Below are 13,046 nucleotides of genomic sequence, written 5' to 3' on the forward strand. Positions count from 1 at the left end.
TTTTAAAATATAAAAAAAAAAAAAAAGAAGGGAAAATGCAAAACTGTGCAAAGGTTTGGGAACCGTTCTGTAGTAATCATTGTTACAAAATAAAAACATGATTACTCTTGCCCAGATTTAGGTGATTTACTCATTCAGCATCAGCTGAAGTCAACAACCATGCTTCATCCTTTAAAAAGTTGTCCAAGACATCAGAATCAAGACAGTTCACTTCCACCGACCAGGAGAATTCTACAAAAACTCTCTCGAAGTTTGAATGTACCTATTTCAACTGTTAGAAACATCACCAGAAAATAAACAGAATTTAAATGGAACAGTTGAAGGCAAGCCAAGGTCTGGAGAAATAACAAAGATTCCTGATCGGAAACACTTAGAATAACCCACACATCACTGCAGACAATCTTCAGAAAACAGCAGTGGACACAGGTATAGTTGTTCATAGGATAACAATACAGTACAACAAACCCAATTTGGCCAACAAACTCATTGATGGTGATGTTGCCAAAAGGAAGCCTTTCCTACGACCACAACACACAGGCCTTACGCCTTTTGGAACATTGTGCTATGGACTGACGAAACCAGAAATTAACTTTTTGGCCACAACCAAAGAAGGTGTATTTGTAGAGAATAACACCTAAGACGACCATTATGCTTTGGGGTTGTGCGGTATCTACAGGAAATATTTTACAAGTGGAAGGAAGAACGGATCCATCAAATATTCAAGAGGACAATGTCCAAGAGTCAGTCAAGATATTGAAGTTGAAGCAAGGTTGGTTATTCCAGCAGGACAAAGACCAAAAGCAGAAATCTACCATAAAGTACCCCAAGAAAAAGGTGAAGCAGGTAAAGGTGAAGGCTTTGGAATGGCCATATGAGTTGCCAGACCCGAATATCAGTGAATATCTGGCAAGATCTCAAACTAACTAACTACTTCCAAACTATTCGTTTTGTACAAGAAAGAAGGGGGGAAATCCCAAAAGAAAGCATTGAAAGACTGTGAACTGTCTATACAGGAAGCTGTGCAAGCTGTTTCAGTAGCCATAGGAGGAGTTAAAAAGTACTAACTGATACTATTCCCAAACTTTGCACAGGGCCTTTTTAATTATTTTTGGGGTTAGGGTTAGGGTTAGGGTTAGACACTGTTGCTTTTAATTTAATTTTGAGACAAACACATCTAACTTCCAGATGATGTGACCATGCATGGGTGTTTCTGCAACGACGGTCACTTTTGACTCTCCCAAAAATCAACCTCTATGAATTTCAAATTTTAACCATCAGTCTGTCATACATATAAACAGGTACACAAAATTGCATATTGCATCATTAAGATTTTAATCTGGAACATTTATTTTTTATGGTTTTCATCACAAGTTCTTACAAAATGTCATTACCGCAACATTACAATAACTTACATTTAATTCCACAACTTTTCCATTTAATTTTAAGTCATTTGAATAAATTTTCATCAAGCTTCGTAAATACTGGTATAAAATATATAAAAAGTAGGCGATTTCATGGTTTTCTCTGCGGCATGGAAAATTTAGACAGTAACCTTAGATGTTAATTATCTTCATACACACAAAAGCTAAAATTTTGCTTTTTATGACAAATATTGCAATTTTAATGTGTAAATCATATCTACTTCAGTGTGAAAATATTTTTTGCAATTGAAAATCATGATAATTAAAATAAAGCATTACTGGGGTAAAGTCCAACCACACACTCATGTGCATACCAGATCATATCATCCTTCAAATTGGCCAATGAAACCCACTGACCCCAACGCTGTACATTGTTTTGACCAAAGCACAACGCTCTGTAGAAACATTTTGAATGATGCCTGAATAAGAGTCATTGTCTTACAGAACAACACCATTCACCGATGTTGGAGAAATTCTCCTGCGTGGTCGATGAGGTTAAACTGCCAGCTACAGGAAAACAAAACTGAGAGTATTAAAGATATTTATTCTGCAGACTAAAGAGAAAGATACAGTCTTCATGCAGTGTTCTAATCAGTCTACCCCTATTACTGACGAAGAGGGCTTTATACCGATCGAGGTTGTGTGCCATTGGTCAGGTGTCATTTACAAGACTGTGCTCCTCAATCATCTCCCCGAGTGTTACCCTCAAACAGTGGATTTGTCGTGTGGGCCCTCTGTAATTTCATTGGTTGACTGTTAATAATAGTATGCTTATTTATGCATGTTGACCTGTAATATGAGGGTGTGCTTCATGGACTATTTGGGACAGTGGGATCAATGTTTTTGCTGGTGGGTAGTTTTCCATATGGTTAGGTGCTAATCAGCACGACCCAGCTGATGACAACAGGACACAGCTGTTGCCTATGGGCAAGGACAGCGGACGACAACCGATTGGTTACTTCATAAACGGACGGTAAATAAAAGATGCCGATTGGAACTCAAGCGGGGAGTTCACTGCGAGCCGCCAGGGGAGGACGAGTTCCCTGCGAGCCGCCAGAGGACGAGTTCGCCGCGAGCCGCTGGGATCGGCTACTCGGTGTTGACACGGACGCGACGTCGGACTGTTCTGGCCCGGTTCTCTGCAGCGCGTTGACGGAGAAGACGAGTCGACGAAAGACATATGTTCTGCGATCTCAAACACTTCCTAAAGGAACGGTGACTTCTGGAATCCTGTAGTGTTTCGGTGTGAGTGGGCCGCCCCACCAATGAAACGGGAAGGCTCATACTGTGTCTGTTTGTTCTGTCAGCTACATCGATCGATCCCCTCCTGGAATCCCAAGAGTGACGTCAGCCCTACGTGGGACTCCGGGCCACTCCCATGCCAACGCCCCGCCTGCTGTCAAAGTAAAAGTCCTGGCTGCTTGGGATCGACTCAACTGAGCAGCCCCGCAACTGGTGCACGTTCTGCCAGGTCTGCGGTGACCATCGGCGGATCCCACTTTGCCTTGCTTGTGTCCTTAATTTCGGTCGGGAGGGACCCCGACCGAACGGACGACTTATCTGTCTGTCTGTTTGTGCCCTTAGTATTTTGTACCTTGTGGTAACCTGCCAAAGTGTTAGATTTGGGGGTAGGCCTTAGGCAGGCCACCAGTAAGGTTAGTGCAGTCCATAACTTTGCTGGTCAGACGATGATGGGTGCATGTTTTTGGTGGGGGTCCTTACTGACGTGAGGTGGAGGAAACCCCATGTGAGCACGGGGAGAACATGCAAACTCCACACAGAAAGGCGGGAATCAAACCCAGGACCCTCTTGCTGTGAGGCAGCAGTGCAATGCACTGCACCACCGTGCCACCAACACCCTCCTCCACCCACTCCATCCTGCCTATACTCTCTTCATCACCTCTCTCCGGCACTCCGACACTGTTCGCCGCCCTCTCCCATTCAGGTACATGTATTCTTACTCCTGACTTTCATTCCTCCTCTCTCTAATGCTGCCTCCACTTCTCCAGGCTCTCCTCAACCAGCTCCCTACTCTTGCTACGGATCACAATGTCATCCGCGAACATAATAGTCCACGGAGACTCCTGCCTGATTTCATTTGTTAACCTGTCCATCACCATTGCAAACAAGAAAGGGCTCAGAGCTGATCCTTGATGCAATCCCACCTCCACTTTGAATGCCTTCATCACGCCTACTGCACACCTTACTACTGTCTGACTGCCCTCATACATATCCAGTACCACTCTTACGTACCTCTCTGCCACCCCCGACTTCCTCACGTAATACCACACTTCCTCTCTCGGCACCCTATCATATGCTTTCTCTAAAACCACAAAGACGCAGTGCAACTCCCTCTGGCCTTCCCTGTACTTTTCCATTCTTAAAGCAAACATTGCATATGTGGTACTCTTTTCTGGCATGAAACCATACTGCTGATCCTCTCCTCTTAACTAGCCTCCACTACCCTTTCCCATAGCTTCATGCTGTGGCTGACAACTTCAATCCCCTGCAGTTACGACAGCTCTGTACGTCTCCCTTATTCTGTGAAGACCCCACTGCCATCTCACCTAAACATTTCCATGCTTCCACATTTATGTCATCTGGGCCAACTGCCTTTCCACTCTTCATCTTCTTTAATGCTGGTCTCACCTCATCCTTGCTTATTTGCTGCACTCCTTGATCCACTATCCCCACATCATCCACCATTCTCTCCCTCTCACTTTCTTCATTCATCAACTCCTCAAAGTACTCCTTCCACCTTCTCAACAAACTCTCCTCACTAGTCAGCACATTTTTATTCCTTCATCACCCTAACCTGCTGTACATCCTTCCCAGCTTGGTCCCTTTGTCTTGCCAATCGGTACAAGTCCTTTTCTCCTTCTTTACTGTCTGACCTCTCATACAACTCTTCGTATGTCTTTTCCACTTCTCTCTTCGCCTTGCGCCGCATCAGCTTGTACTCCTGTCTACATTCTTCATCTCTCTGACTATCCCATTTCTTCTTCGCCAACCTCTTCTGCTCTATGCTGAACTTCCTCATTCCACCGCCAAGAGTCCTTGTTTTCCTTCCTCTTCCCGCATGATACAGCGAGTACCTTCTTGGCAGTCTCCCTCACCACTTCTGCAGTTGTTTCCCAGTCATCTGGTAACCGTTCATTCCCACCTATTGCCTGCCTTACCTCTGACCTAATAATTCATAAGTAAATAATGAATATTAATAAATAATTCATAATTCATCGACACAATCAATTAATAAAGTAAAATTATAAATACTAAACTAGACAATCTGATCACTACTGATTTATGTGATGTAATTCATATGTGGCTATTGTCGACAGAAGACAGACCTAACCGCATTGGTCTCCGGGTCAGCACTTCATGCTGGGAAAGTCCTGTCACACCATGTGATCGTCCTTGCATTCCCGTCATCACTAATGGCAGGAATGAAACTCAGTCAAGCTTACCTTCACTGGGATTCCATTAAGAAAAATTAACATGTACAGTATCACTAAACAGTATTTTAACCATGACAAAGAGTCAGCTTAATAAGTCCATCATGAGGTTCCTGCATTGTTCTAAGCACAATCATTATTATTATTTACTTAGTTCTCTAACTATCCCTCTTTTTTGACAAATTGTACTTACCATATGTCAAACAAGCAAAACAATGAAAAACTAAATAAAATATTTACAAATTTTAAAATTTAGCGTTCAATACTATGTTCCAATTTAAATGTTTTTTTTTTATAATTCTTATTTATACCCTTAAAGGTACAATTAATAACTGCAAACAATAAGCCTGAGATCTCAGCAGTAATCAATCTAATAGAAGTCTTAGTCTGGCATTGATCAATAACATTTGATCAACTATCCATTATCTCATGGTCAATTTACGTTACCACACTCTGAAAAATAACATAATTATGTGCTTAACTTTGAACTGCTAGTCTTACCGTTTGGCCAGGGAGTAACTGTTGCTTGTAGTGGTGATAGAAATAGCAGTATCTTGTAGATCTAGTCGATATTGTCGATCTCGTCAATACTCCCAGGGCCGCGACGTGGACGTGGATATATATGTCATATATATATATGACAATAACATAGCCAGCATTCAAATTGAGACCATTTAAAATCTAGAAGGGCTATTAGGGGTGGGTAGCTCAGGAGGTAGAGCTGGTCGTCTAGTAATCTAAAGCTTGCTGGTTCGATTCCAGGCTCCTCCTGCTAGCATGCTGTAGTGTCCTTGAGCAAGACACTTAACCCCTAATTGCTCCTGATGGCTGCGTCCGTCCATGTTTGAATAATTGTAAGTCCCTTTGGATAAAAGCGTCTGCTAAATTAAATGCAAATTGATGAAGCAATCACTCTCATATATAATCTGTGCCTTATTGTTTCTACTTAATATTTTAATTTACTAACTATTTGAACCTTTTCCTTAACTTTTGGAAAATTGTTTGATATAAATTTGCTAATATTCTTACTAGAATGCAGTTTTTCTTAGAATATGTAATAGTCTCTATACTATCAGTTTGATAAAACAATGGCTGAGAACACACAGAAGCAGCCCTCATGGTAATCACACAGATATCATTTCCAGGAGAAGTTCAGGTGGTCATTCATTCCACAGCTCTCAGTTGGAGTAGAAAATTTGATTGCAGTCATTCAGTTTTATGTTTTGTCTGATGGAGTGACATCACCGAATGCAGGTCCAAAGGAGCACAGTTGATTAGGCTCCTCAACTGTGCACAACACCTTTTTCAATAGTACGTTCGTTGTACTTGGATGCCAAACACTTAATGTTTGTTGGTGGAGGGGAGGATCAGCAGGAGTCAACCCCTGCATTTCATTTCACGTAACAGAACTTGGTTTGTTGTTCAGAAAATGTCCCAAATTATTCAGTGTGAGGTTGGTCAAACTGGATCTCTGTATACAAGGTCTTCACAGACCTTCTCGGAAATACAGGAGTAGGCATGTCTCTCAGCACTATCAGGAAATTAGGAATGTCCTTTGGGCCTGTGTGAAGCCCTGAGGTGCTTAATGTGTTTGTTCTCAAACATTATCAGAGGATGAAAGGAGAGGTCTAGCCCTGTAAAAAGGAGTGTCATAAAGATAGTCATTCCAGGGTTCTCTGACAAAAGTGTCCCTGAGTAAAAACACAGTAATCATTAACTCAGCTTCTGAACATTGCTTCAACAACTAGGTAAATTTAGGAGAATATCATATTTAAATATGAACTAATCAAAATGATTCTGGTTCTTTAAGACACTCTATAATATCTGATGCTATAATATTTTTTAATGATGGAGCTCAATAAGAGATATACAGCAAAATTCAATCAAGGTCTCTCCATTTATATGCTTGCATGCATTTCATCTCAAAAATAATTCCAATTGAGCCTATTAAATAATCAAATATGGAAATCAGTTAAATACAAATAGCAACATCAATCATGTATAAGGACCTTTGAATGCTGGACATTTGTATGACCTTACTCCAGGGGTGTCCAAACTTTTTCCTGCTGAGGGCCACTTACAGAAAAATATGCAAAGGCCTGGGCCACTCACTAGACTATATCGCCTCATCTCTAGTGTATTTAAGTTAGCAAAATCAATCAAATGTAGGTAAATTATGCTTGATAATTGAATATGCTTAGAGAAAAAAACCCGCCTACATCACAGCCTCAGATTGCTTCTTAGTCAGCATGGTGATTCCCCTTCACAGCCCTGTATAAAGGAGGAAAATATGGGGAAAAGGCGATGGGTATATTTCAAGCTTGTTATGCAAATAAGTTATTGGGCTTGTTAACACATCAAGAAAGAAGAAGAAGAAGAAACAGTCTTTATTTGTCACGCAACACACCACACTATAACACATGCTTGCACACACACTTTGTCCCTTGATGGTGGCCGGTGAAATGGATCCTCTGCATTTGACCCATCCTGGCTTGTCCTTCCTCCGGGGGCACAGCCAGGAGCAGTGGGCAGCATACGTGGACGCGCCCGGGGACCAGGTGATAAGTGTCCATCGCTGGTCAGACGATGATGGGTGCATGTTTTTGGTGGGGGTCCTTACTGACGTGAGGTGGAGGAAACTCCATGTGAGCACGGGGAGAACATGCAAACTCCTCAACTAACGTTTGTTATTATTGAATTGAATTACTATTACCGTGTAACATATTTTTAACTCATCCTTCATGGGAACAGCGTTGCACTGGGAGCAGTGATACTGCGCTTTGGACTGAAGGATGGCTGGCAGGCCAGGAGTAAGTTGGTGGTTGAGATGCGAAGGACATCGCAGAGGTCATTTTGCAAAGGACATCGTGTCGGTCATTTTGGTTCTCAATCTGCTTTTGTTCAGAGTTAACAGAGAAAATGTTTGCTCACATACAGTATGTATGTTGAGCAAAATAGACTCATCATTCTTTTTTGCGTGGTGTCTCATCAGAGGAAACTTGGCTTTTTCCAAGCTCCGGTAGAAGTCAGGTAAGGAGAGAAGCTGATGTTTATTATTCAGAGAATTATCACACTGTATTTTGACAGACTCTCTTCCACTTCTTCTGCATCCATCAGGAAGGGAGTCGAGAACAGCTTGATTTCTTTCTCAATGATAGAAAAATCTTGGAAGCGCTGACTGAATTCTGTCATGAGAGATGTGATCACAGACACATTTTCCCTTTTTAGCGGAAAGCTTGGCCTTTTGGAAAAGCAAATTTGATTTCGGACAGCGTGGGGGAGTGGGCAACATTGAAGTTGCTTAGTTGTGTCTCAAAGAGACGGAGCTGCACACAGAATGCTTTTTCATGTGCGCACAAAGTTGTAGTACAAGCTGGTCTTTGCCTTGTAGGCTCTTGTTCAGTGTTCAGTGTTAAGATGACAAGATCAACTAAAAATAGCCAGGTCTGCCGACCATAGAGGGTCACTCAGCTCATAAACAGGTCGGTCCTTCTCTTCCAAAAACTGGTCGATTTCTGATCTCAGGGACCGCTGCAGTGTATGCGAGAGTAGGTCCCTGTATTAAAGCATCGACATCAGATAGTAAATCTTGAAATTCTCTGTGGTAGAGCCCTGTCAATAGAGATTATATTGACAGTTTTCACAACAGTGTTTATCCCATCGCCAAGCTGGACTATCTTGGCACAGAGGGCTTCTTGGTGGATGATACAGTGCATTTTAACAGCCTCACCTCCACTCGCTTGCACCTTGACGCACACCACAGAGGCCATTCCTTTGCGTTCGCCCGTCATTGCTGGAGCCACATCCATTCTTACTCCACACAGCTTGTCCCATTTAAGTCCTAATCTTGTCAATTGCCTCAGACAGAGCTTCAAAAATGTCCTTACCCGTTGTTGTGCCCTCCAAGACTCCTAAGATCAAGCAGCTCCTCCAAAATGCAAACGTTATCGTCAACTCCCGCAAAAAAATGAACAGCTGTGCAGTGTCTGTGGCATTTGTGCGCTCATCACATGCAATCGAGTAAAAATCAAAAGCACAAGCTTTATCTGACAGTTGATGTTTTAAGTTAGCTGACAAGTCATTGATTCGCCACACAACTGTGTATCTGGACGCTCTAACGTTGTTGAAGTCTCGTTCTTTGATTGCTGTTCTTTTGTGGAGAAGCTGTCTTCTTCAAGACAGTAGCTCCACCTAGTGTTCAAACTAAGAAGTACAATACAGTCAAGTGCAAGTTTCATGTGTGGGCCATATTCCATTATAGTTTTAGCATTTACTACTGGCCGTAGTTTGGTCAACCCCGCCTTATTCTGTTGGAGAGCAATTATTTTCGATCAATCCTGTTGTCAGTCCTTCAAAGTCTTCCCAATCAGAGGCAGTCACATCTACACTGGTCAAAATTGCAGCCAGTGGATTCCTGTTGAAATGCTTAAAACTGCGGAAATAAAACACTGAATAGACGGGTTGGTTAATCCATCAATACACAATTACAACATTAATCTATCCACAAGATATTTTCAAATTTATACTTACAATTTTTCAAATGACCAAAGTAAAAGCCATTGAAACGGCCTACATTTTGCACATTTATTTTAGTGTTTCAATTTTAAGTAAGTGAACGTACACAATTAAGTTACCGGTAAGGATTGTAACACACAAACACTATTGTATATCACACCAAAATGGACAATTAACTCATGTAATATTACTATTTAATGTATAGTGTTTCATCTATACTATTTACTTATTAATCATATCCTTTAATTTAGAATAACCAATTTACTAATACTTCAAGTTAACCATCATCACATAGTGCACCATTTGACTATTAGTTAAATCATTCAGTCCTGCAGCTTTCTCTGCTGAACCAATATTTTACTAAAATGACTTTTACAACTCTCTTTGCTCCAAGTTCCATCCTAAACAAAGAGTCCCAAATGCATCATATGCTAACTTTCCCACTTTCATTGTCTTTCAAATCAACTTCCATCATCCTTTCAGTCTATCAATTAACTTTACAGCTCTCTCTCACCTTGTTATAATCTTTTCAAATTAATTTAAAGCCTAACATTATCCTTTCCAGCAATCCTACCAGATATTTAGATTATAACACTACTTTTACACCAAGGACTCATGTGTGAAACTAGTTTGACATGTTATGTACAACACACATACCATGCTTATATCAGCCAGGTAGCTAAACATACCCCAAGACACTGATAGAATCTCTCCTGACTCATCTCATCCATATGTGCTCCAGAGTGATCCATCGTCCAGGCGGTCATACGCCCCAGACAACAATTCGATCACCCAGGATTTATCACTGAAAATATCATTGAAAATAGTCACACAATGGGCCCTTGAACTGCGTCCTCTCTTTAACCCTCTCTCTAACTATTCAAAACTTACTAAAACTAGTTTGAAAGTAAGCCCTATAGCTAGACTATCAGTACCAAAAAATGTAAAAAGAAATACATGTTTCTATGCATAAATATGTATTTTATTTATTTATTTATGTTTTTCTAAATCACATGAGAGTGTTGTCTTTATTTCCAAACCTGTGTCCCAATACAGCGCACGACTGAAAAGTGGCTTTATTTATTATTATTGTCAATTTAGTTATTAATTTATTTAATTTTATTTTTACAACCCCAGAAGTTCCTCACCTACCCTCAATGTTTTGCTATGAGGGAACAAGAGTACTATTCTGCTTTCTTCGCCTCAATGCTTTTGCTTGGAGGGGTCAAGAGTAATCTATAATAATTATGTATTCAATAAAGTCAACTTTATTAATCAATAACATAAAAAAAAATAAATAAATAAATAAATAAACAGACAAAAACTGCAATCTCACTTGATCGATGCAAAATTGACCACTTCATCCACGGTCCTCCAGATCAATATATCCACTGCCCTTCCTAGCCTGCGCAGCACGCAGCTGGCGATACATCTATCTGAGGGGGCGCAGTTTCTGAGCTTAACAAAGCTTCTTCAATGATCCTCAAGATCAATACAATCTTTAAGCTTACTCAGAGCTCTTTCTGGTACAATATCTCAGTAAGTCCTCACCTTAATTTGTTCGGGATCTCGTGTTGACCTTTCTGGACCTGTCCAGACGACTGCCTCTTGGATGTCTTACGGCCGGTATCTGACTGCTGTTGTGCACACAACCTGGACATGAAGAGGGCCAACAGAGCCAAGCAGAGAGTCTCATTGTTGCCAGATTGTTAGAGAGATTCTCCTGCGTGGTCGGTGAGGTTAATCTGCCCGCTACAAAGAAACAAAACTGAGAATATTAAAGATATTTATTCTGCAGACCAAAGAGAAAGATACAGTCATGCAAAGCAGTGTTATGATCAGTCTACCTCTTTTTGTGATGAAGAGGGCTTTATACCGAGGAGAGGTTGTGTGCCATTGGTCAGGTGTCATTTACAAGACTGTGTCCCTCAATCATATCCCCCGGTGGTTATCCTCAAACAGTGATTTAACAGCCAAACTCCGGTCACAGAAACAAACACCCAATGCTCTTTCAAACCACCTGGGGTTATCCTTATGTCCACCAAGGTTGAGTGATGTTGGAATGTGATCTGGTTTATCAATACGACAATAGAAAGAACAGTCTCTTCATATAAACGCTGAGAGACTCATTAAAACCTATAGGCAATGTGTTTTAAAACTATGTTACATACAAAAGTAATGATATATGATAAAAATATCAGAAGAAACATAGTTCAGAATAAAATATTATCTTAATCTTGTTCTATCTTGATCTTAATGGTCACCTAGTGTGGGCGGCACAACCTGTCATCCATGTCCTCACTTGCTAACTTCTGTTTCCGTAGAAACTAAATTTGTTTGGCTTTGGAAAAACAACTTTACTATGGCATTTGTTGAGTGTCGCCGTAAGGACTCTGTGTGGGACAGGCGCATTTCGATGGAAAAAAAAATCATATAAATGAATTTTAACATGGTGTAAAGTAATATTTATATGAAACAATTTCATTTGAAATAATGCCATATGGTAATTGAATTATCTAATTTTACATATCTGGACATTGAGACCACAGTTGTGGGACATCAACAAAAGTGGTCTTTGGTTAAAGGCTTAAATGCTTCATAAATGTTATTAAAGCACATTATTTAGTGATTATTTTTATGTCAAGAGGTGTAATAACACTGTATGTATTCATCAAGCATCATATGACACATTTTAACATAAATCCTCTGGGATCTGGGTTTGGCAGATGCCAGGAGAATGCTACCTGCCTGAATGCGTCATGCCAACTGTAAAGTCTTGTGGTGGAGTCTGAGGCTGTTTTTCATGGTTTGGGTTAGTCCCCTTAATTCCAGTGAAGAGAAATCTTAATTCTACAGCACACAATGATATTCTAGAGAATTGTGAGCTTCATGGAGGGCCCTTTTTTGTTTCAGCATGATAATACCCATGTGTACAAAGCGTGGTCCATGAAGAAATGGTTTACTGTGATATAACTAGTGATAAATACACAGCATAAATAATATCCCAACTTAAAAAATAAAACAAACAATCAGGAACAAAAAATGATGATTCATAAACATGTTTCTTCAAGTTTGTGTGTAGTTTTAAGGCTATACATATTTAATCAAATTTTCACACCTTTAATATTTAATCCAGCCCATCTAGTGAGTAGCCTCTATGCTGGTTTAAAAAAAAAGTTCAAACCTGATCGAGGAACCAATAAAGATGGGACCGAAAATAAAAATATTTTCACGTTTTTAAAATAGTGAGAAGCGTAGAAAGAACACAATTGCTGTACAAATATACCCAAGTAAAGAATCTTGAAAATCTACTCTGGGGGGAGACAATTGATTCATTTTCAGATTTATACCGTAGTTTGTGTTGATTAAATTTTGAATTGGACACAACTATTAAAGGATCAGCTTGCTGTTTGTTGGAAAACATGAGTTTCCTACTTTCAAAAATAAGATTTAACGTTTATTTATTTATTAATCTTCTCAATAGCAACATGTTCAACAAGGTTGTGCTATTGACAGTTATAAATGAACCAAACCCATCCTTTAAGGTGTTGTCATTGTGATATTCTTGTATTTTTCCTCCAAATCTGGACAAAAGTATGTTCAAAGAATTACAAAGTCCAATGATGAAATAAAAGCCCCACCACCATCACAATTTGAA

This window comes from Zeus faber (genome assembly GCF_960531495.2).
Source record: "Zeus faber genome assembly, chromosome: 13".
NCBI classification, from domain to species: domain Eukaryota; kingdom Metazoa; phylum Chordata; class Actinopteri; order Zeiformes; family Zeidae; genus Zeus; species Zeus faber.